This window comes from Euprymna scolopes, chromosome 21 (assembly GCF_053919585.1).
Source record: "Euprymna scolopes isolate OS-2025 chromosome 21, ASM5391958v1, whole genome shotgun sequence".
Classification (NCBI taxonomy): Eukaryota; Metazoa; Mollusca; class Cephalopoda; order Sepiida; family Sepiolidae; genus Euprymna; species Euprymna scolopes.
The window spans coordinates 3,440,877-3,468,856 of record NC_136502.1 but is presented as its reverse complement, the minus strand read 5'-3'; the positions used below and the strand labels follow the sequence as shown (position 1 = coordinate 3,468,856).

The 27,980-nt window shown below is 31.7% G+C and overlaps 1 protein-coding gene across 1 annotated transcript in view; it reads right to left on the bottom strand.

The window, feature by feature from the left end:
- LOC145241971 (uncharacterized) overlaps positions 1-27,980 on the bottom strand; it is a 161,247-nt gene that overhangs the window by 44,518 nt on the left and 88,749 nt on the right. The gene's annotated exons all lie outside the window — the stretch shown is intronic.

The following is a 27,980-nucleotide window of genomic DNA, read 5'->3' as shown; positions in this document are numbered from 1 at the left end:
AAACTAAGAGCCAATTTGAGTGAACTATCGGCAATGAACATTAGGTGGGGACAGCTTTAAAATGGACATCTTAGTCAACTTTCTATTTCACTAGCATGGGTGCCCGGCGTTGCCCGGGTGTTTGGAGTTGTATGCTGATCAAAAAAAAAAACGTCTTCTTTTTATTTTAAATTTGTCCCCTATTATGACCCCTTAACATTTATTGTTTGGGGCTCAAATCCAGTTATTAAGTTAGATCCATGTCCACGGAACCTATATATAAAATTTCACGTGTTTAGACTCCAAATTGTAGGAGGAGTTTGGTAGAGTTCTCAAAGGTCAAATCGTAGAATTTTGACCTCTTAATCGGAGGTGTATGCTGTGCAAAAAAAGCAAAAAAACAAAAAAAATGGTTAATTTTTTAAAACTATGACCCCTTAAAATTTATAGTTTCGGGCTCAAATCACTTTATTAAGTTAGATCCAGGTTCAAGGAACCTATATCTAAAATTTCAAGTGTCTAGACCCAAAATTGTCGGAGGAGTTTGGTAGAGTTCTTAAAGGTCAAATCGTTGAAATTTGACCCCTTAACAGCCAAATTTCTGGCTGACACCCGTCACATCGATTTTCCCAAATCTCAGTACCCGGTATTTCAAATTTCGAGTCTATAGACTAAAAATTGACAGAGTTATTGCGTAGGGAAATGTACACAGACAGACAGACACACAGACAGACAGACAGACAGACACGTTCACTTTTATAGATATATAGATTGCGCCAACAGCGACCCCCCCACCCCCCTCCCTTTGTTTATCCCTGCCACGTAACGTTTGTCGCTACAATCTTTCAACGGACCATGTTTCTATCTTATATTCCTCCTTTACGAAAACAAACTTTTTTTCTTTGCATGCTGCAGGGCTCGACACAAGCCATAAAGTCACGTTTTTTAAGCTTAAATTACTCTGCAAATAAACTAAATAAAATTAGAAATGTTATAACAAATAAAATAAAATTCAGATGATCAGTGCGCTTCAAATTTACATATTCAAAAAGAAATTCAAGCTTGCTGCAAGGGAGCATTATTCAATTTCTTTAATAGGGGAGGGTAGAGCAGTAGCTCTAGATATATCTAAGGCTTTTGACAGGGTATGGCATGAAGGTCTTCTCAGGAAAATCAGATCATATGGTATCACTGGAAGAATACATAACATAATTAAATCCTTCTTAGATAAGAGAAAAATCCAGGTTGTCCTTGACGGTCGTACATCTAAACAATATGATATAAATGCGGGAGTGCCTCAGGGGTCTATCCTTGGATCTCTGTTATTCTTAATATTCATAAATGACCTCCTTGACAAAATTGCCTGTGAGATGGGTATATATGCTGACGACACCACACTCTATAACAGACACGACAGGAAAACAAATGAACACATATCTAAAGAAATGGCAGAAGCACTAGAGGATGACCTTCAATCTGTAGTGGAATGAGGACAAAAATGGATGGTCACATTCAATGCTGCTAAGACTAAACTTGTTTCCTTCAATACCTACAAGAAACCTTCTCTACCACCAACAGCAATGGCCAAAGACTCTTTATCTGAAAATACATCTTTTAAACTCCTCGGCCTAACGTTCACAGGAAACATGAGTTGGAACAATTACATTGAGAGTATTGCCAGGACTGCTGCAAAGAAGGTAGGTTCTCTCTACCGTACTAGAAAGATACTAACGCCCGAAAGTATCTTATACCTCTATAAGGCCACCATTCGCCCATGTATGGAGTATTGTTGTCATATTTGGGCTGGTGCATCTGCTACTAGTCTCTCGCTCCTAGACAAGGTTCAAAAGAGAGTCGCCAACCTGATAGGTCCTGAACTGTCATCTAAATTTCAGCCTCTGTTCTATCGAAGAAATGTTGCATCCCTCTGCCTGTTCTACAAGTACTTTAACGGTGAATGCTCTGAGCACTGCAAGCACTTGTGCCCCCTCGACGTAAATACTCCCAACAAACAGCTAAATCCCACCCCTTCACAGTAGAGATCCTTAGATGTAAGAGAGCCTTCTACTCCAGTAGTTTCTTCCCCAGAAGTGCTAGACTTTGGAATTCCCTTCCTGATCCCTGCTTCCCCAACTGTACTGACATGCAGAAGTTCACGTGAACCGACATCTTGCTGCCCAACTCCATACACAGTACCCCTGATGCCTATGTTCCTGATAGTAGCCCCTACAACACAGTGGCAATGTGCCTTGTTTGGGGTCAAAATGTAATTAAAAAAAATAAAGAGGTTAGTCTTTTAAGTTCACAAGATTGTGTTGAATGTTTTAAATGAAACAGTAGATGCAATTTTATTGACTTTCAAACGTTAATTATTCCACATTTCCCGCATCGGCACATGTTACATTCGGTTTTTGGTATAAAAAAAAGCGAAACTCGACTCTAATCACAGGCCCAGAGCGCCAGTGGTCTCTAGAGAGCTAAGTAACGTTTGGTCAATGTCGACTTCGTCATATCAGACGGGGGAGCGGGTTTTTAAAAACAAACAAACCGATTTATTGACCTCATTAAAAACTGTCCTGCACAAAATGCTAACTGCTGAATACCTATCGCCATCACGTCAATCAAAAACGCGCACCTGTTTTTTTTTCACACTTTACTATTTTCCAACTACGCGTCGTCAAGGCTTTTTTTTTCACGGGCACCTGTTTTTTTTCACACACACCTACAAACACCCGGGCAACGCCGGGTACCCCTCACTAGTCTAATATATATAAAAGCAAAAATGTGTGTATGTATGTTCGCTTTTTGTGTATGTCCAAGAAAGGCTTTTTTCAGAGAAGCAGTCGGTCGGCTCGCAACTTAAAACTTTTTATATCGCATAGAAATTATAATATCTCCGAGTTAACGGAGCTCGCCTGTCCATTTAATTTGCTCGACTTCAGGAAGACAAATATTCAACATTTGTCGCTCGCCGCATGTGGATTAGTCTTTTTCCTATAATAAAAGCGACACTAATTCTGGCGGTATTTTCCGTCTATCGGCGGAAATGTCTGAAAGACATCAGATTTGATCAATGTGGAAATATTTTCCTTATATCAAACAATTGTTATTCAAATTAGACAAGGGGAGATTCCCCCCCCCCCACCACCACCACCAACATCTTGGGGAAACAAAAATAAAAAAAGCTTTCCGCAGTAAATGAAATACTATCCCGCAGTCAAAGTTGACCTTGTGCCTAATTTTTTGGCTTTTGTAACATTTCATGAAAATAAAAAATATGTAACTCAAACCAAAGCACTTTTGTTTTTAAGTGTAATAGAGTTACCTCCCCTTTGGAAGCAAAATTCGAGGTGGAGAGAAAAAAGATACAAATGATTTTAGGAGTGAGCAGTTATGATAAACAGAGGCCTTGAATTTAGTGTGCAGAGAAGAGTGCTCCAAGTTCCTGGCATTTTACCAAATTGGAAGATGGTTTATTTCTGCGTGGCTGAAACAAGGTGACAGAAATGATCGTCACATAAAAAGATGAGGAAGAAATAGCAGCAGTCGAAAGAGAAAGAAGGAAAAAAACAAGTCACACACGCATGAAAACCCTAAAAGAGTTTTTCATACAACCGATAGGGTTGGTTGTAGACAGCAGTTGCTTCAAAATAAACCTGTGAGAGGATATCAACCAATTAACAGTGACCTTCAAATTGAAAATAAAGGATAAAATCAGTTATTTTTCAAACGTTTTTGCATATTTAAAAAACAAAAAAATACTTTTTCATAAGAGCTAAGCAGCAGTATTCAACACATGGAAATTATTATGTATCATTCATTGAATACAAGTTGCTATTTTACCCAGGTGCTTGACTGAACTTCATTCTACAACCCCTCCTGCAAGGCATTCATGGTCAACACTCGACTAGCTACAACCATTATTAAAAATCTTTTTTACTCTTTATCTATGACTTATCTCTTTATCTATAATGAAAACTAAGCAAAAATTGCATGAGCAAAGCTTTTTCTTTTCCTTAGAACTGCTCGTCTGTGGAATAGAGTACTACAGAGGTACTTTCCAGCTGATCAAGTCCAACATAAACAAATTCTTAACAAGTCATCCTCTTGAATAATTAAGTTTTACCTAATTTCCACCATCACGATGTTGTCTCAGCTGACACTCATCAATCCTTACCCTTGAGTGGCTTCCAAACCTTGATAAGTGGTAACTCTATAGAATATAAAAAAAAGCTGTCCTTCGCGAGTGGAACCAAATGCAATAAATCAAATTACTATTTGAATTCGACTTTTTGATTTTATAGTTTGTGCCAATGTGCATTATACTATTCATTCTGAATGGTGGAAATTGAAAATCTAAGATTTTTACCAACAGGCTTGCAAGTATCCTTTTTAAAGAACTAACAGAAGTCGTGCCCAGTGTCACCTGAGAAAACCGAGGCCACCAAGAATCACCTAACCCCCTTTAAAGTAAATGGACTAGAAACTTGTTTCACAAAAAAATAAAATTTTCTACAACAAGACAAAATATCTAAATAAAACTGAGACGAGAGCCATTCATTTCAATTGATGCCATACGGGGATCAGAGCATTGATGGTGTAACGATAGAAGCTTGGTTTTAGATGTATTAAAAGTAACCAGCCACCTCTTTCTCCACTGCACTATGTGCTGAAGATCAGAGGAGAGAATCAGAGAGAACTTGGTCGTTTACCATAGATGCTAGTGTCGTAAGCATAAATGTCAACAAACGATCTTAGGGTGTGCTTTGGGAGATCATTGATTTGGATCAAGAAGAAAGTTGGGCCCAGAATGGACCCCTGAGGGATTCCAGCATTAATACTGTGAGCTTCTGATTTCTGCCCATCAACCACTACTCTTATGAACCTTTCAGAGAGAGAAGACACAATCGTCAAACAGGGATTATAAAAACATTACCTCAACAAAATTATAGTTTTATAGCAATTGGATGCAAGTAAATAATGTGTAATATTTCATAAATAAAACAAACATGATTAAAAAAAACAAAAAAAAACACACACACAAAACATAAAATAAATAAAAGTTCTTAAGTGTAGAGCCATTCTTGTAATAGTTCTAAGTTGTTCTGAGTTAAAATAAAAAATGGCAACATAAATCGAGACGAAGAAGCTTTTCCAGATAAAGAATTAATCCAGTCAGGATCAGCAGAAGCATAGTGGTTTTCTTGTGTAAAGACAAAATGTTATTACTGAGGAATTCAAAGAGATTCAGTACATTTTAGGAAGAGATTCTGGGTTCATTCTTATCCCCTTTGGTTATAAAAATTTTTTAAAAATAAATGAAAAATAAAAGTCGCCCAAATCTTTATAATTAAACTCTTCTTATTATGCTAAAAATATTGCAACAAAAGTATAAATATTCCCGAACAATGCCAGGCAGGTACAAATATACAAGAAGCAAAAACAAAAATAGGAGGCGAGGGGTGAGGTGCAATGAGGTAGAAACTGGTTTGAAGGCAGAGGGGTCAATTTGTACTTCGTTGATGGGGCAGATATATAGACTTAAATTTCAACATAAATACCTACAAGTGGATGCTGATGATGGAATAGAAAAGACAAAATGGATGCAGGGCGAAGAAACAAAAGTGTTATGGTTAATAAAGTGAAAATTTAGATGGGAAAATTATTTTTGACATTAATATACGCACAATGCATACATATCGAAATATATCTGCACACACACACACACACACACAATAACATATATATTGTCAAGAATAAGAGTTCAATAGAAACGTTGTTTTAATTTGAATAAAATAAAATATGCATCAAGTACGATTGAAACCAAATTACAACGTAAAATTAGGAAAATAAACATTTTACTTGTTTGAAATTTAATCACAAATATATTTTGGAGGTAGAATCCATTTTCAGTGTGTTTTGTTTCTTTTTTTTTTTCTTCCTTGCTATGCTGTAAATTTGGAGCAAAAAATCTGTGTGTATAAAGTTGCGCGTTGTATTTGGCAGTTGTATTTTGAACTGTACGTAGGTAATGCGAGAATAACGTCAAGAATGAGAGATCAATAGAAACGTTTTACTTTGAATTAAATGAAATATGCATCAAGTGCGCTTGAAAGCAAATCACAACGTAAAATTAGGAAAAAATTTTCCTAATTTTACGTTGTGATTTGCTTTCAAGCGCACTTGATGCATATTTTATTTTATTCATCTATCTATATATTTTTTCATATTTATACATTTTACCTTTCAAATATGTATATATATATATATATATATATATTATATACGCACACACACAATCATCAATTTATATATAGTATGTATATTTGAAAAGTTAATATACACAATTTGTACATTTGAGATCTTTACATATGCACAACATATATATTTAACAGAAGCGCATGTTGTATGTGAATTCAGAAATATATACACACTGTATATTTGAATATATATATATATATATATGCACAAATTGCACATTGATACATATGCACAAATTGCATATTGATACATATGCACCAATTGCATATTGATACATATGCACAAATTGCATATTGATACATATGCACAAATTGCATACTGATACATATGCACAAATTGCATACTGATACATATGCACAAATTGCATACTGATACATATGCACAAATTACATACTGATACATATGCACAAATTGCATATTGATACATATGCACAAATTGCATATTGATACATATGCACAAATTGCATACTGATACATATGCACAAATTGCATATTGATATATATGCACAAATTGTATATTGATACATATGCACAAATTGTATATTGATACATATGCACAAATTGTATATTGATACATATGCACAAATTGTATATTGATACATATGCACAAATTGTATATTGATACATATGCACAAATTGCATACTGATACATATGCACAAATTGCATATTGATACATATGCACAAATTGCATATTGATACATATGCACAAATTGTATATTGATATATATGCACAAATTGCATACTGATACATATGCACAAATTGCATACTGATACATATGCACAAATTGCATACTGATACATATGCACAAATTGCATACTGATACATATGCACAAATTGCATAATGATACATATGCACAAATTGCATATTGATACATATGAACAAATTGTATAATGATACATATGCACAAATTGCATATTGATACATATGCACAAATTGCATATTGATACATATGCACAAATTGCATATTGATACATATGCACAAATTGCAAATTGATACATATGCACAAATTGCATATTGATACATATGCACAAATAGCATATTGATACATATGCACAAATTGCATATTGATACATATGCACAAATTGTATATTGATACATATGCACAAATTGTATATTGATACATATGCACAAATTGCATATTGATACATATGCACAAATTGTATATTGATACATATGAACAAATTGTATAATGATACATATGCACAAATTGTATAATGATACATATGCACAAATAGCATATTGATACATATGCACAAATTGCATATTGATACATATGCACAAATTGCATATTGATACATATGCACAAATTGTATATTGATACATATGAACAAATTGTATAATGATACATATGCACAAATTGCATATTGATACATATGCACAAATTGCATATTGATACATATGCACAAATTGCATATTGATACATATGCACAAATTGCAAATTGATACATATGCACAAATAGCATATTGATACATATGCACAAATAGCATATTGATACATATGCACAAATAGCATATTGATACATATGAACAAATTGCAAAATGATACATATGCACAAATAGCATATTGATACATATGCGCAAATAGCATATTGATACATATGCACAAATTGCATATTGATACATATGAACAAATTGCAAAATGATACATATGCACAAATTGCATATTGATACATATTCACAAATTGCATATTGATACATATGCACAAATTGCATATTGATACATATGCACAAATTGCATATTGATACATATGCACAAATTGCATATTGATACATATGCACAAATAGCATATTGATACATATGCACAAATAGCATATTGATACATATGCACAAATTGCATATTGATACATATGCACAAATTGTATATTGATACATATGCACAAATTGCATATTGATACATATGCACAAATTGCATACTGATACATATGCACAAATTGCATATTGATACATATGCACAAATTGTATATTGATACATATGCACAAATTGTATATTGATATATATGCACAAATTGCATACTGATACATATGCACAAATTGCATACTGATACATATGCACAAATTGCATACTGATACATATGCACAAATTGCATACTGATACATATGCACAAATTGCATACTGATACATATGCACAAATTGCATACTGATACATATGCACAAATTGCATAATGATACATATGCACAAATTGCATATTGATACATATGCACAAATTGTATATTGATACATATGAACAAATTGTATAATGATACATATGCACAAATTGCATATTGATACATATGCACAAATTGCATATTGATACATATGCACAAATTGTATATTGATATATATGCACAAATTGCATATTGATACATATGCAAAAATTGTATATTGACACATATGCACAAATTGCATATTGATACATATGCACAAATTGCATATTGATACATATGCACAAATTGCATATTGATACATATGCACAAATTGCATATTGATACATATGCACAAATTGTATATTGATACATATGCACAAATTGCATATTGATACATATGCACAAATTGTATATTGATACATATGCACAAATTGTATATTGATACATATGCACAAATTGCATACTGATACATATGCACAAATTGCATACTGATACATATGCACAAATTGTATATTGATACATATGCACAAATTGTATATTGATACATATGCACAAATTGTATATTGATACATATGCACAAATTGCATATTGATACATATGCACAAATTGCATATTGATACATATGCACAAATTGCATATTGATACATATGCACAAATTGTATATTGATACATATGCACAAATTGCATATTGATACATATGCACAAATTGCATATTGATACATATGCACAAATAGCATATTGATACATATGCACAAATAGCATATTGATACATATGCACAAATTGCATATTGATACATATGCACAAATTGTATATTGATACATATGCACAAATTGTATATTGATACATATGCACAAATTGCATATTGATACATATGCACAAATTGTATATTGATACATATGAACAAATTGTATAATGATACATATGCACAAATTGTATAATGATACATATGCACAAATAGCATATTGATACATATGCACAAATTGCATATTGATACATATGCACAAATTGCATATTGATACATATGCACAAATTGTATATTGATACATATGAACAAATTGTATAATGATACATATGCACAAATTGCATATTGATACATATGCACAAATTGCATATTGATACATATGCACAAATTGTATATTGATACATATGCACAAATTGTATATTGATACATATGCACAAATTGCATATTGATACATATGCACAAATTGCATATTGATACATATGCACAAATTGCAAATTGATACATATGCACAAATTGCATATTGATACATATGCACAAATAGCATATTGATACATATGCACAAATAGCATATTGATACATATGCACAAATTGCATATTGATACATATGCACAAATTGTATATTGATACATATGCACAAATTGCATATTGATACATATGCACAAATTGCATACTGATACATATGCACAAATTGCATATTGATACATATGCACAAATTGTATATTGATACATATGCACAAATTGTATATTGATATATATGCACAAATTGCATACTGATACATATGCACAAATTGCATACTGATACATATGCACAAATTGCATACTGATACATATGCACAAATTGCATAATGATACATATGCACAAATTGCATATTGATACATATGCACAAATTGTATATTGATACATATGAACAAATTGTATAATGATACATATGCACAAATTGCATATTGATACATATGAACAAATTGCATATTGATACATATGCACAAATTGTATATTGATATATATGCACAAATTGCATATTGATACATATGCAAAAATTGTATATTGACACATATGCACAAATTGCATATTGATACATATGCACAAATTGCATATTGATACATATGCACAAATTGCATATTGATACATATGCACAAATTGCATATTGATACATATGCACAAATTGCATATTGATACATATGCACAAATTGCATATTAATACATATGCACAAATTGCATATTGATACATATGCACAAATTGTATATTGATACATATGCACAAATTGTATATTGATACATATGCACAAATTGTATATTGATACATATGCACAAATTGCATATTGATACATATGCACAAATTGCATATTGATACATATGCACAAATTGCAAATTGATACATATGCACAAATTGCATATTGATACATATGCACAAATAGCATATTGATACATATGCACAAATAGCATATTGATACATATGCACAAATTGCATATTGATACATATGCACAAATTGTATATTGATACATATGCACAAATTGCATATTGATACATATGCACAAATTGCATACTGATACATATGCACAAATTGCATATTGATACATATGCACAAATTGTATATTGATACATATGCACAAATTGTATATTGATATATATGCACAAATTGCATACTGATACATATGCACAAATTGCATACTGATACATATGCACAAATTGCATACTGATACATATGCACAAATTGCATAATGATACATATGCACAAATTGCATATTGATACATATGCACAAATTGTATATTGATACATATGAACAAATTGTATAATGATACATATGCACAAATTGCATATTGATACATATGCACAAATTGCATATTGATACATATGCACAAATTGTATATTGATATATATGCACAAATTGCATATTGATACATATGCAAAAATTGTATATTGACACATATGCACAAATTGCATATTGATACATATGCACAAATTGCATATTGATACATATGCACAAATTGCATATTGATACATATGCACAAATTGCATATTGATACATATGCACAAATTGTATATTGATACATATGCACAAATTGTATATTGATACATATGCACAAATTGTATATTGATACATATGCACAAATTGCATATTGATACATATGCACAAATTGCATATTGATACATATGCACAAATTGCATATTGATACATATGCACAAATTGCATATTGATACATATGCACAAATTGCATATTGATACATATGCACAAATTGCATACTGATACATATGCACAAATTGCATACTGATACATATGCACAAATTGCATACTGATACATATGCACAAATTGCATACTGATACATATGCACAAATTGCATACTGATACATATGCACAAATTGCATACTGATATATATGCACAAATTGTATATTTATATATATGCACAAATTGTATATTTATATATATGCACTCGCACACACACATATCTACATACAACATCTATTTACACTGGAATCTGTCTCAAACAAACAAAGGAAACCGCAAAACTTTTCTTTGTTTATTCCCATCCCCATGGACTAAATTAACCATTTATTTAAAGGTATTACCTATGCAACAAAAACATGAGTGACATGGAATGTTTCGTTTTGGGCAACTTTCATATTTTTTGTTGTTAAATGATTTACTCTTAGTATAAATGTTTCATATAATAATTTATTTAAGTATGCAAAATATTCGGAAAGTTTGGTGTTCAGTATATTACCGCCTTCCAGCGTATGACTGAGCAAGAGTTAGAGATATGTCAGAGACACTAAAACCATCATTCATGTGTTCAGCTGGTAAGACTTAAACAGAGATAGCTGTCTATGTGAGATGCTCTCAGTCAGCCTCCTCGAAGATAAGCATGTTGAAATCTAAATCCTGTGATGATGCTGGTATAGCAGCATCTCGATTTACAATGTGCCAGTGACTTCATCAGTGCGGATGTGACAGCCACTGTTAAAACTTTTTTTACAAAAACAAATGTTTAATAAGGATTAGAGATCAGGAAAATTGGTCTTGATAAATAGAACCAAATTATTTTCAATTAATTCTAAATTCTGTACTTTTTTCAATCTGCCACTGGTGTTGGAAGGACAGTTTTCTGGAAAAGAACATTATGCCGCTACTGGGTTGTCTTTAGTAATTTCTGTATTCCATATACATTGCAGAGAAGTTTAGGGTCTTCCAGTGTCAACCTGTTCCACCTCATAGAAAAAAATCTAAAAAAATGGCACAGGGGAAATAGATACCTGTTCTTGATTAGCCTAGAAATAGTCCAGATGAAAATTTTAAAATGAGCTGGATAATACCACCTCTCCTGACGAACTCACTGAAACCATTGACACCCTTGCTAGTGGTAAAGCTCCAGGTGGTGATGGCATTCCACCTGAAATCATCAAGGCCGGCCAAAATACAGTTAACCTTGATCATCTCTATCAACTTCTGCTCCAGTGCTGGGAAGATGGTTCGGTTCCGCAAGACATGTGTGACACCAACATTACAACTCATGACAAAAACAAAAATAAAGGTGATTTCAGTGATTGTAATAATGACCGTGGCATCTCTCTGCTCAGCGTTGTTGGAAAGGTCTTTGCTCGTGTTGTATTGAAAAGACTCCAGTCACTTGCAGAGAGAGTTTACCCAGAGGCGCAATATGGTTTTAGAGATGGAAGCTTTTTCAACCTGGCCCGTCTACATGCCAAAACTAATGTCCGCATGGCCCTCATCAGGGAAAACTGTTCGCAGATGATGCAGTATTAGCAGCCTATTCTGAGGAAGCCGTCCAACAACGAAATACCTATGTATAAAAAGTTTACTTATTCTACACTCCAATTAATGTAACATCCATATTGAATAAATCTATATGCATTAGTGTATATTTTTATATTCTTCATTTTTATAAGCTCCAAATCAATTTGTTGAGCTTTGAATTATCCTGATAAATCTTTTTTTAAAGAATCCATCTAATTCTTTTAACTCTCGCCATATATATTTGAATGTTCACATGAAATATGCATATTTGATGGGTGTACAAAATCTGTTGCAGTTTGATTGATCTAAAGAGCCACTTGCAGCTACATCCAACTCAAGCGGGGAGTAGGGACAGAACATGAAATAAAGGAGGTGACTGTGTTTGAACCTGAGAGGACAGCCACCACACACACACACACACACACACACACACACACACACACACACACACAATTTGGCTCTATTAGATTGAAAAATTTATGAGATTGAACTAAGGTTTTGCTCTATCCTTCTTTGGATATAACATTTCGTATATCCTTGAAGGAATACAAGCAATATGTATGTTTGAATATATATATAAGAGAGCAAATAGTTAATAAAACGTTAAAAAACATTTTGAAATGAGTTAAAAACATATTTAATCTGAAAAGGAAACACTAGATAAATGGATAGTCCTTAATCCACGGAGTTTCGAAGAAATACTTTCCTTCTCATCGGAGGGTAGGATTTAGCAAAATGCGGGATCGGATTTTGCATACAAAAGTATTTGATGAAACAACAAGTAAGTCAAAGATCTTACTTGATAACAAAAAGTGAAGCAGAGGGAATATGATGAAGAAAAAGGTGATTCCACATGAATGGATAGTCTGGTGAAAGGTAAAGTATCCAATTTTTTATTTTGGATATATATATATATATAAAGTTATAAAATATATATGGCAATTAAGCTACACAGAATATTCTGCATTTCATCCACGCTAGGATTCATCAGGCTTATGAATCCTAGCATGGATGAAACACGGAATATTCTGTGTAGCTTAATTGCCATATATATTTTATAACTTACTACCTAGCTCTACCTATGTATTGAGCACTGTTGAAGTAAATACTTCAAGTTTATGCATAAATGTATACTTTCCTATATTAATTTATGTGATTAAATGAAGTAGTTTATATATATATATATATATATATATATATGCATACACACACACATACCAACCAGGATAAAGGTATTCAGGAGATAAAACCCATGAATTAAAACAAGATTATTAAGAGTGCTCAATATAAAAGAGCCAAATATATTATTTTTATTTATATAGACATATTACATACACGCTACAGTGAACATGCTAATGTTTCGGAGCAAATTGGTTTATTAAAAAACCAGTCGAGAGAAATAAAGTTTATATCTGCTATTCAAAGCATTTAAGAACAAGATGGTTTGAATATAAATAAATCAATTTGCTTCAAAACATTAGCATGTTCAGTGTAGCAAGTATGTAATATTTGTCTATATAAATACAAATATGTGTGTGTGTGTGTGTATATATATATATATATATATATATACACACACACACACACACACATTTCAGCAATATGTGAGCAATATGTACATATATGTCTATTCTCCCATAAATTTTATTTTTTGTATATTGATATTTATGTTAAAACCCCTTTTTTCTATTTATTTAAAAAGAAAATACAATTTTCTTATATACGGGTCGTGGAATTTCATTGGTCTGCAAAAGATCTAGCTAATTTGCATATTCTTTTAAACATTCAATTTAATTAATTCCCTATTAATTTTTTCAGATTTCTAATGGGATGATCATCTTTAGTTAACTATTACGTATAATTATATTCATGCAGATATTCTACATGATTTATACTTGCGTAATATTTTTGCAAAAAGGTTATAGTAAGCACAAACCTCTTTCTTTATATATATTTATGTATGCGTATATATATTATATTTGTTTAAAACATTTTGCCTACAAAACTCCTTTGTCAGTTTTTGGTCTACAGGCATGAAACTTCATATATAGGGTATTCGAACCTATGCAAAACTTTATATTTGCGTTTTAGCTGGGGGAAAAATCAGTGCAAATGTGTGAAAATTAAAAAATTGAAATTTGCCAGACGAATGTCGAATGATGGCATTACAAAAATGCATAACGTAAAAGCAATTCATATTTCATGTTTTTATTTTTAGCAGCAGACGTCGTCTTCATTGTACAGTCATTAACGTGAAAGGAAAAAGTAAATCGTAAGCTAAACGTTATGGTTTTGACTCTCGGTGCATAAGTTCTTTTTTTTTAACTTTTTAAATCATTACTATATATTGCGTCCAATATAATATAAATATGAAATCTGCATTAAAATATCATATTTAAGTGTATTTTGCAGCCTGCTAGTATATATATATATATATATATATATATATTTTTGGTAAAACTGGTAATTAGTAAAAACCTGAGGAGTGTGCTCAATACTATTGCAGAGCAAATATGTGTTTTATTTTTTTATTACGGTTTTATCTGTTTGGTTACATATACAAACAGATAAAACGGTTATAACAAAAATAAAACATTATATATATATATATATATATATAAAATGAAATCAAAGGAGATACAATGTTTACCTGATATAAGCAACGGTGAACTTCTATCTAATATAAATACCAAGTATTTACATATCACAACCAAATAAAAAGTTCAATACACACACAATAGAGAGTAGAGCTTATTAGAAAAGAAATTAAAACTGTAAGTTGAACTTTACAATCAAATTTATTGTTCGACTGAATACTCCAAAAAACAATTTACAAAGTCCTTATTCCGCGGAGTTTTAAAGAATGCTATTCTTGCTATTCTTCTCATCAGATGACAGAAAAAAATCAGCAAATTATATTTGTAGCAATGCTAGAATTTGCAAAATGTTTGTATTTATTTGTATTTTATAAAACAGTTAAATAAACATACAAATCTTTTCCTGTCTATTTTTTATCAAGGTTAAAAGTTTGAGATTTCAACCCGCCAATTTATTGTTTACACCATATATATATATATATATATATATATATATATATGTGTGAGTAGGTAATAGTTTGCTTGAAGCATTGTTGGTAAAGAAATATATAGAATTTTTTTTGTTTTTAAAAGCCAAAAACAATGCGGGGGAAAGACCGGAATTATGAAAGTAAAGAAAGAAAAACAAACAAATATAGACAGGTGTACTTGAGTAGAGGAGTGTCTAGCCTTTATTCGTCTATCTTTCCTCACCTCAATGTATAATTATTTATAACCAAGTTGCTGGTATGTCCGGTGTATGTAAAGTCCGTGGGTGGTATGGAACTTTGATTAATTTCGAGAGAAAGGGACCTCTCTTTTTCAAAAAACAAAAGTGGATTCAAGATGGTGGAAAAGAACGCGACTGGACTGCATAAACAGGGCAGGGTCAGTTGGGGGTAATTTTATTTTACTTATTTTTTTTATTATTTCTGTTGTAAGCTTTGGTTATATATATATATATATTATTTTTCCTTTATTTTATACAATATTGTATAATTTATTATTATTACTGTTATTGCATTGTCTTTGGCTTTTAAAAAAAAAAATTCACATATATATATATATATATATATATATATATATATATATATATATATATATATATATTAAATCGTGACACCCTACACTGAAGATTCCCGAAAGGATGAAACACTAGTGTCTGTAGGTATTTAATAATTATTATAGCAAAACAATAATTATGACAGCCCCTTTAAGAAATTCATTTCTTATTGTTGAGCACTTTCAGTTGAATTAAAGTCGGTCAATTTAGCTCTTATGCATAGATCATCGTATAACGATTAGATCACTCTCTGACTGACGTAAATGAACATTTATAATCAAAAATGTTTAAATTCGACGTTATTTCACGTGGTTAATGGTAGCCGAATGGATTAGATCTTCGCTAAATCTGGCCAAAGATGTCTTGTGATGCGGGGTTCGAATCGTTCGACTGGTATTAATCGTGACACCCTGCACTGATGATTCCCGAAAGGATGAAACACTAGTGTCTGTAAGTATTTAATAATTATTATAGTAAAAAAATAATTATATATATATATATATATATATATATATATATACACATACATACATACATACATACATACACTAGCAGGCCGCCCGGCATTGCCTGTGTCAGATATGCCTACATATGATATTTTAATTCATGTAGATTACATATTTATTATTATAAAGACAATTCTCTATCGATTATTATATTAAACCTAATATATAGTAGTGAGATCAAAACTAAAAAAAAATATATATGACTTGGGTGCCATCAGCTAGAATCGAAACCAAACCATACAACTCCCCACCCTCATTCCTTAGCCATATATATATATATTTCTCTGGTTTTGATGGAGGGGAGACTAAAACTTGCTGCTATGGTTTCAAATGATCTGAAATAACAGCAAGAGGAGACTTGATTCCAAATATTTCTCATATGTTATATCTCCTCTCTTTTGAAAATAGGGTACGATCACGAATATCTCCAGTATCAAATAATCCTTATATAGTGTGAAATTTACTTTATGTATGATAACCTAATGCCAGAGGTTTTGGGGGAATATCAGATATTTTGTAATTCATGTGTAAAACTAGGAAAATAAATTACTCTGATTGAAACATTTTATGGCTGTAAAAAAGTGCTAAAAATAGGCTCTGGATGATCGATGATTCCCTTAATGTGGGACTTTAAGGGCAAATATTACATAATGCACTATACAATTGAGGTCATCATCTTTCCAACAAGCCTTCATTTGTTAAATTCTGATCAATACTTGCTGAGATTTCGAACTTATAAAATTGCCGAAAAAGGTGGTGTGTGTATATATATAATTTAGCAGACAATAGTGCCATAAAACAACACCTAACATTCCATGATAAAAACCTACAATAATCCGACATTAGAAATATCTTAACTAACAATACTAAAATTCGATACCTTAACGATCGCACACAAACTAAAATTACTAGAAGCCATACTAATTAAAAAAGACTACATCCCCTTATTAACCGGATCTCATTTAATATCAGGACAAATATACTAACCGGATTCAACAACTAACAAATAAATAAAATATAAAGTAAGAAATTAAAAATAATTTGCTGCTATTCATCCTGCACTCACTTTTATAACCAATAATAAAAAAATTTTTTTTAAAAAAACTATAAATACACCAAGCCTCCATCAAGTAAATGATCGGATGTACCAATTTGAAAGCGCTTAAGAACATAGCTGAACAACTACTAAGCAACATAATATACAATGTGTCAGCCGAAATAAAAAACACCGCTCAGCGAACTGAAAAGTTATCCAACAAAGACGGGCTTGAATAATGACTTGCTGCCAATATATACACACATACACACGGGTAGTCAAATTGAATACTCAAGTGCTTGTATCTTTGGTTCTATGGGACGAAACTACATGAAAATTTGCAGGCTTTCTGAAGATTATAATACAATTCTATGGTTAAAATTTTATGACAATTGATACAAAAGAACCTATATTGTCAAACCAATAAAATATGCCCAAATTTGCCTATATTTGTATATATAGTATCCTGGCAGGCCAGCTTCAGTTTTGGTGCTTTGGTTGTCTCCCCTGTGGGCTTGCCAAGCCACTAATATATATATATATATATATAGATATATATATATATATATATATATATATATATATCTATATATATTCACCTGTCATTCCTTTTTGGAAAGATAGAATCACCTTACCATGGAAGACAAGATGCAAGCATGCAAGGTTCACAGAGTTTTATAATTATAGTCTCAGAAATTTTTTAAAAATTAAAACAATCTATATATATATATATATATATATATATATATAAAAGTGAAAATATGCATGTATATTTGCTCTTTGTGTATGTCTGCAAAAGGCTTTTTTCATCGGCCTTCTCGCTCGGCTCGCTCCTTAAAACTTTTTATATCACGTTTAAATCGTAATATCTACGACTTAAGAACAGGGGTCGCGTGTGTATTTAATTTGCCCGACTTTCACCAGCTCGCCGCATCTTCGAAAAACGAATGATGGGGCGGGGGGAAACTAACTGGCTTGCAGCGCAAAACTAGGTCAAACATCACGCCACTTTTTTTTTTTTTTTCTTTTACACCTCTAAACAACCAGCCAACATTTTTTTTTAACACACACACACCTCCAAACACCGAGCAACGCCGGGTACCCCCCGCTAGTATAATATAAAACAAATTGTAGTTCTTCATTAAAAACTTCATTTGCTTGTGAGTCAATCACTTTCAAATTAGTTTGCTAAGAAATTACTCTTGTTCTAATATTATCATTAGGATTATCAGTTATTTACCATGAAAAACTTTCAAAGACTGATATATATATACATATATAGATAAATATATGTCGCTCCAAAAGTAAAGCCTCCTTATTTTTTCGTTTTTTAAACTTAAGACCAGAATTAAAACAAGTGACCTTTTGTCCTCCAGAATTTATTTCTCCACATAGTCACCACAATTGTCGAGACACTTTTGTCAGGAATTCATAGATGCATCTCAGCTTCTGACACATGCCCATAACAGGGGTTATTTCTTAGAGTCTCATACTGTCAATATCTGCAACAGAGAAATGAAACTTTCAGGTGATGAATGTATAAGCTAAGTCCTTATTGCAATGCAAATTTGCAATCACCTTTGATCCATTCGGACGGAATTAATAGGAGGCATTACCTTTGGAACTCCACTCTATGTATGTATGTATGTATGTATATATATTTATGTCAGGTCATGTCATATGCTACTGGTACCATGTAACCCAGTACTACCTGCCTCATGGTCAGGTCACCGGCGACTAAACTGGTTCCCCCACCAGACTTGTTTGGTGAGGAGGGTGACTAGTCTCCCTGAATGATTAAAAACAAGACCTTCCAAAGGGCGAATGAACCCTTTTTCAGGGTAAACAGCCAACTAGCACCGTGTGCTTGTGTGTATGTATGTGTGTGCTGGGGTGGAGAGGGCTCCCCTAAGTCGTGGTGAAGGCAACCTTTCTAGGAGAAGCAAATCTCTGATTTAAAAAACCATAAAGCGGGAGATCAGTACCCGCATTAAGCTGGTCTGCAGTTTAACTTATTGCTGGCTATCTTGCTCTTGCTTGTTGCTGGATCTCAACATTTTGAACTGAGAGAGACTTAGTTGTCGTACAAAACTAAGACTCTGTAACATCATCTGTGTATGGATACTCACTCGGCATTTGTCTATTAAAATGGTCTTGTGGTGATGGAAGTCATTTTTGAACTTATGGACTTTAAGTGTCTGAGGGAGTGGCACTCGTCTGACAAGACGTTGCAATCATCATATATATATATACTAGTAAAAGTACCCATCGTTGACTGGGTTCAAAAACAGCCTACAGAAAATGGACTCTGATTTATGAAAGTATGATAGGTTATGAAAAGGAAGGGTTGTAAATTTGGGTTGAATTTGGGGGTATCAAAACCAAAGCAAAATATGATGAAAGTAAAAATAAAATAGATAAACCCCATAATTTATTATACCATACCTGTTCACACTGAAACACTTATCACAATATTCTGTAGATCTATATTAAAAAACCTTGTTAAACTTTGTGACATATTTCCATTCTATGGAGGTCAGGTGCGAACGAATACCCCATAATTTTATTATACCATATTTCTTCAAACAAACATAATTATCAGAGTATACTTACACAGATAGATATGAAAAGTCTTTATCAAAGTTTGTGCCTATTTCCATTCTCTGAAGGCCAGGCGCGAACGCAGACCCCACAATTTTATTATACTATCTCTATTTAAGTTAAAACATACTTATCAAAGTATTCTTATGTACATCTATATCAGAAACACTTGTAAACGTTTTTTTTTTTTTTAATATTTTAATTTTTTTTTATTTCCATACTTTGTGGACCAGCCATGAACGCAGACCCCACAATTTTAATGAACCACTGTTCTGCCAGATCAAACATACCCATTCCTGTGTCTCGATACATCTATCATTATATGTAATCAGTTTTTTAAAATAGTCAACCATATAGGAGCCTATTCGTGGCCAGACACACACACACACACACATTCAGCTTTATATAATAGATATATATCTTTTGATAGATGTACATTTATAGTCTGCCTGCATTGATAAGTCAATAGTCATTCATAATGACTAAAAAGAGAGAAAAGATATTCCCGCTTCAAGAAACCTTCATCATGGAATGCACACCCTAACCATTGTATTAAAGAACAGTAGATAATACATTTGATGCCAGGTGTCGGAATTACCCCAAATCTGAACAATCCATGCTCAAAGCAATCTACCTTAATGAGCAAGAACTCCATAATGCAACCTCTCAAATATTTTTTTTACAAATGAAAATTAAGTTTTAGTTTGTTTTCTTTAATTTTTTAAATTATTAATTTATTTAGTTTTTCTTGAATTGAAATAAAATCGTTTAACATTCCTACTTCTCTCTTATTTGAATGCGTTAAATATTTTTTTTTTTGTTTTTAATTCAATTTTCACCCAAAACAATGCACAGTGCCACTTTGAAGTAGGGGGCTACTATCGGGGACATAAGTTGCAGGGATATTATGAAGGGAGATAAGCAGCAAGATGTCTGTTCACATTACACTTGAACTTCTGCATGTCAGTACAGTTGGGAAAGCAGAATCACAGAAGGTAGTTTCGAAGTCTAGCAGTTCTGGGGAAGAAACTATTGGAGCAGAAGGTTTTCTTACACCTAGAGATCTCTACTGTGAAGAGGTGGGATTTAGCTGCTTGTCGTGATTATGACAAAATTTCAAGAATGCATACTCTTTTTTTCCATTAAAAAAGATACTTTTCCAGGGAAATACTGCTTATACATAAATCTAATTTATAAAACTATGTCTGTCTGTCTGTCTTCATATTTTCAAACTATCTCTTCCAAAACTAAAGTCACAGAGCGGCGCTAGGGACCTCAAATGATCAGATTTTTTATGGACAGTTCTTTTATGGGTTAAACTAGTTTTTAAGGGGTCAAAATTTAAATAAAATCGTTAAACATTCCTACTTCTCTCTGTTACAGTTTATATCTATTTTACACTCTTTTTTTCTCTCTATCTCTCAGTTACTCACTCTTTCTCTCTCACTCATTCATCTAAGTTTATTTTAATCAGCTCATATGCGTATCACGTTGATACAGTGGTAACGTCACCAGCTTTGAATACTACAACTTTGCTTTCTGTTTCGATTCTAGCTGATGGGACCCAAATACGTTTTCTTTTAAAATCACGATTATAATAATATTTAGGAAATCTGGACAAATCAAAATATCATATTTAAACATATTTTACGACTGTGCAAAGCTGCCCCCCCCCGTCCCAACTAATATTTTAAAGTGAAAATAAAGAAACGATTATTAATATTTATACGTTGCATGACATCAATTTCTTTACACTGCACTTGCTAATGGTAATCTCCCTTTATTTTGAGATTATATCTTACTAGACACATATGTTCAGCTTTATATATAGATTTTGCTTTAATTTAACCCTAGTTATTGCTTCACAAGCAAATTCAAATAGTAGCATTGTGTTAAACGTAAACATTTCCAATAAAGAAAAGAATTTTATGTTTTTAACACTACCTGGTGGTTTACAGACGCAGCAGGTGTAAAATTAGTGAGTTAAAGGTGTGTGTTGATGAATTTTTATTAAAATGAAATTGGATGGTTTAACAAAATGGATACCCACTAATGGTGTGAAAGAAAAAGAGTTAGCAAATTGATGTTGTATCCATCTTAGGTTGATTTCTTCATCCAAATGAAGTAAAATATGTGTTAGGATTAGAGACGTAGTAAAAACCGGAATGGCCTAACAAAACGAAAATTCTGGTACATTTATAATGCACTTCAAATTTTTTTGTAAAGAAAAATAATAGTAGCAACCAATGATTATTTGGAATTCTCATTTTTTTTTTTTTAGCAATGTTTTAGATGTAACCGTTGACCTTCTTTAAGTGCATTTTTTTTTTTAAACTCTTCAATCGGAATTTTGAATCGTTTAAGTTCTCGAGTTCAAAAAGGTGCATCTCAAGAAGGTTGAAATTTACATTCGCTGAAACATTGCGATAATAACAATCAAAATGCGAATAGTTGTTCGAATAACACAAATTCCCAAATCAGAAAATTCCCAAACTCAAGTATATCGTTTCCTTTTTGTTTTCTCTTCCAAAATGACATTGCCCCGTGTTAAATGCTGTGCATATAGATCAGAATATTTTTGGATACAAAAATAATATTAAGCATTAAATCCACTAAAATTAAAATAAGACACAAAAAGGTATTCCATTCAAGTCTTTTTTTTTAGTTTAAAAAATCTTAAGTAACGAAGAAATAAAAGCGTTTTGATTCTTCATAATTTCAAATTTTGTATACCTCCTTCCAATAAAAACTTTTCATCAAGTTTAGTCCATTAAAATAGCTAAAATAAAAATCACAAACACTTCTTTTCTTTTTTTTTTTTACTTAAAAGTCACCACTTATCAAGGCCTGAAAGCCACTCTAGGATAAGAGGTTAATAAATGTATGTTAATTTTTAATTTTGGTTTCTCTATTTTATGGCATATCAACCCCCTTTTTTGTATTATTCCATCTTTCAAAGCACAATCCATCTATTGTAAACGATTCATTGTAAAAGTTTATTTTAACCATAGTACTAAGGTTCATACCTTTCTCAAAAATATTAGTGTGAAAATGACCTTCATGATATCCATTATACGTTAATCACACACACCCTGATGTAAGCCATAACTTTAAAATAATTCCATGATGGGTAGAATTCTCAAAATTCTAGACTTTTCTCCCCTTACAAAGATGAAAATCAAGATATAATGTTACTAAAATTTATGTCTAGAATCCTTCCTCTCATGAATCAGAATTTTCACTTATTGGAGAGTGTTATGTTAAGAGGCACCCAAAATGGCACTCAAATAAGACAGACCTACTTCAAAAATATGTTATTAACGTTGGATGATTATATTCCATATACACAAACTTGAATGCCTACTAGACACTGTCCTCGAGTGTCTAAGGCCTCTCTGTTTGGGGGGTTTGTCAGGACAACCTAGCATGAGGATAATTTTCCCTACAAGTAAACCTACAGTATTCGTGGTCCAAATAAGATCCTTTCAGTACGGCCAACCGATACTATCTTTTCTGAGGAATGGTGTACCTTTTCCAAGTTGCCTTAAGTAGCAGCGTGAAACTGGATACTCTACCAGAATAGATGAATTCTTGTCCTGGGATCCAGTCAAACCACAAAGAAATATACTAAAACATATTTAAATGGTTATTTAGGGAGGGATGTTCTCAATTTCTTGACTATCTCGGTGTTTGGTTGTTTTTTTTTTTTTTTTTTTTTTTATGGCATATCAACCCTTTCAGGTTATTTAATGCCGAATCCAAAGATTTTGAAGAACAATTTTTTAATAGAATATATTTGTTGTTTTCAAGTTGGTTTCTATTTAACCCATAGTTGGGACCCTAACAGGTACTACCACTCCGGGTCAGAGTGGACCTGGGAGCAATGACAATTAAAGTGTGACTCCACACTCCCCAAAGCCCGCAAGCTGGGGTCTCACCACTGGATATAGTTTAAGGTCATATCCAGGACCAACTCAGTGTTTGAGGAACTTCAATATCTATGTATTTCAAATAGAGATGAATTGTAACTCTAGAAAGAGGGGCCTCTTTGAAGTAAAATAAAAAATATATACATCAACCATAAAATACATTTTGCAAACTCATCAATAATGAACTAGCTTTAAATTTCAAATCATCAAAGTCACTCTATCAGCAACCCAAACATTTCTCAAAAGAAAAATGTTTCCTACATTCAACATTGTAAACTAAATGGCCTGACAGAAAAATAGATAAAACAACACGGGCGCTCAGCATCAGCCAATGAAAATCATTGTGGCAATCCCACTTCCTGAATTTAAGGCCTAAGTTTTCGATAAATCAATGCAACTAAAAGAAAATTGACAAGGGCAAAATAAGTTACTTGAACCGTTTCCGGATTAAAACTTTTTTCACTTTCACATTTTTTGGTTTCTTCAAAAATAAACTGATGTATACACACTGGAAAATCTTCACTCCTTTTAAACTAAGAGCTTAAAAAAAAAAAAGAAAAAAGAAAAATCTAAGTTTAAAAAAATATATATAAAAAGAAAATGGATAGCAAAATCGAATAAACAGTTGAGCAAATTTTGAAAAATAATTTTAAAAAATTATTTTTTAGTTTTGATTTTTTAGCTGATTTAAGGGGAAGTAACTCCCGGTAAAAAAAAAATGTTTTTGTTTGTTTTTGATCTTCCATTATTTTGTCGGTTGGTTGATTTAATCTCTTTTTCATTTTAATTTGTTTATAAAGTTATGAAGGAAATAATGACAGAAGGATTTATTTTTCGCCAGAAAGTGTTGAGAAAAACTTTTTACGCTTCATTAATTTTAGTAAAAAAAATCTTTAATACATTTATCTTCATTTAACTATTAATAGTATTGTATTAATTTAACTATTAATAGTATTGTATTAATTTAACTATTAATAGTATTGTATTAATTTAACTATTAATAGTATTGTATTAATTTAACTATTAATAGTATTGTATTAATTTAACTATTAATAGTATTGTATTAATTTAACTATTAATAGTATTGTATTAATTTAACTATTAATAGTATTGTATTAATTTAACTATTAATAGTATTGTATTAATTTAACTATTAATAGTATAGTATTAATTTAGTATTATATAATAGTATTAATTTCAGCTTTAATGATATTTTTATCTTTAATTAAAAACAAAGAAAAGGTAATTGTAAAGTTCAAGACATTAAAAAATGAAAATATCGAAAATAGGTTATATTGTACATATCCGTTATGGAACGAAGTTGTCTGGAAAAAAATTTCACTAAAGTTTTTTTTTTTTTTACAGCGAAAAAACAATTTGTTATGATACCGAGCAAAAGGTTTGATTTTTAGGAAGAAAAGCTAGTAATAAAGATGGGGAGGGAGTGTAGGCGCTTTACATCGAGTTATCTCCCCGTGGCATGTTCTCAATTTCCATAATGGCTGACTGAAGTCATGCTCTCATAAAAATAGGTTTTTCCACTGTAAAAACAAAAAACAAAAAAAACTACTCGATCAAATTAAATTAGTTTTTTTTCGGAGATCTTTAGTCCAAAACGAATACGTACAATATAACCTTTTTTCAAAATTTTCATTTTTTTATACCTCGATTAAACTATACAAGTACCGAAGAAAAGAAAATTATTCTGTTTTTAAAAGAACTGGAAAACAGATGTACATTAATCTTTTGAACAAAATCTTTAATTAAAAAAAAATTACTATCAAGTGAAATACATAATTAAAACAGGTTTTGCTAAAAGTGTTATTTTTTTAATAGATCTTTTGACATTTTTGGGTGCCGGTGGGGTAAGAGTGATCTGTAAGTGAGGCACAGTGAGAAGCAATTCCCAGCACGTCCAACTATACTGAAATGATTACAGACACCTAAGCTCAGCACGAAGGGTTGGTTCTAGTGGCCTTGCCAGCCAAGCCCTGACTAACGATCATTTTATGCTAATAAATAAAGGATGCCATTTAGTGTGATCTGTGCTGATCAAACATGGCTGACAATGGCAGGTCGAATAAATAATTTATTTTATTCTTTACCGATTACAATTTAAAACAAATTTTGGCAAAAATGTAGTATAGTTAACAAATGTAAAGTAACAAAGAAAAGGGAGAAAAGAAACAAAAATACAACAAATAACAGTTACCAAATGATCAAAAATGTAATATTCTATCGACCTGCATAGTTTTAAACTTCTGAAACTGTAAACTTTGTTATTTCAAAATTTGTGTTGTTACTTTCACTCGATTTAATTAAAAATGGTGTTCAAATTTTACTTTTTTTTTTTTTTTCTTTTTTTTTAAATAATTGCTTATTTTAGGAGTCAAACTTATTAAACACAAAAGATTTTTAAAATAGGCTAAGTCCAGGGATACTTTCCACTCAAATTAACTGAATAAATAAAACATAAAAACCATTCTGTCATTATTTATCATTCTCTTTATTTGATGACAGTTAAGGATTTTAAATATGAACCAACCAACCAACAAAATAGCTTATTTTGCCCGGACCTACAAAATAGCTGATTAAAAAAACAAAATCTTATGGAGGAGAGAGATAAGAGGTGGGGTGGAGGGGGTGTAAGCATCATCATCATTTTTTAAGTGCAGTTATGTTTTTTTTTCTCTCTTTTTAGACAATAGTGACTTCCTTCAGACTCCCTAATGGGACCAAAAAAGAAGCTTTGTATCACATAAAAAGCACCACTTTATGCTGTTAAGATAAACCAATGACTGAGTTAATCATATCAGAAACCTGAAAGTAGAAAAGAAACGGTTCCACATATAAGTGGAGTAATAATTTTGATTAAAAAGATAGTGCAGAAAAGAAAAAAAAAAGAATATTTCATTCATAAAGTGTTCTTATGTGAAAATATATTACGGAACGTGGTCAGTCAAATTAGATCACTGTGAAAGTTGTGACTAAACAAAATTTACAAAATCACTTTTTCCTTTTTCTCAATACCAACATATTTCCATTTTTTTTTTTTCATTATGGCAGCTTTTCATTTGAAATTTGTGTGTTGTGTGTCCATTTGAAATTCGTGTGTCCATTTGAAATTTGTGTGTTGTGTGTCCATTTGAAATTTGTTTTTCTATTGAGAATGATAATACTGTAGTACCTTTAACGTACGTAAATGTCACGGTTTCCAGATTATAAATTATTCGATTGGGAGATCCTATTTATTAAACAGGAAAAGAGGTGATAACATGCTCTGATCCGATTAATTTGTAGATATACGCTGATTTAATCCTCATAGTATGTTATCACCTTCTTTTCTCCTTTTTCATAAGTAGGATTTCCCAATCACCGAAAACGTAATGTAAAAAATAT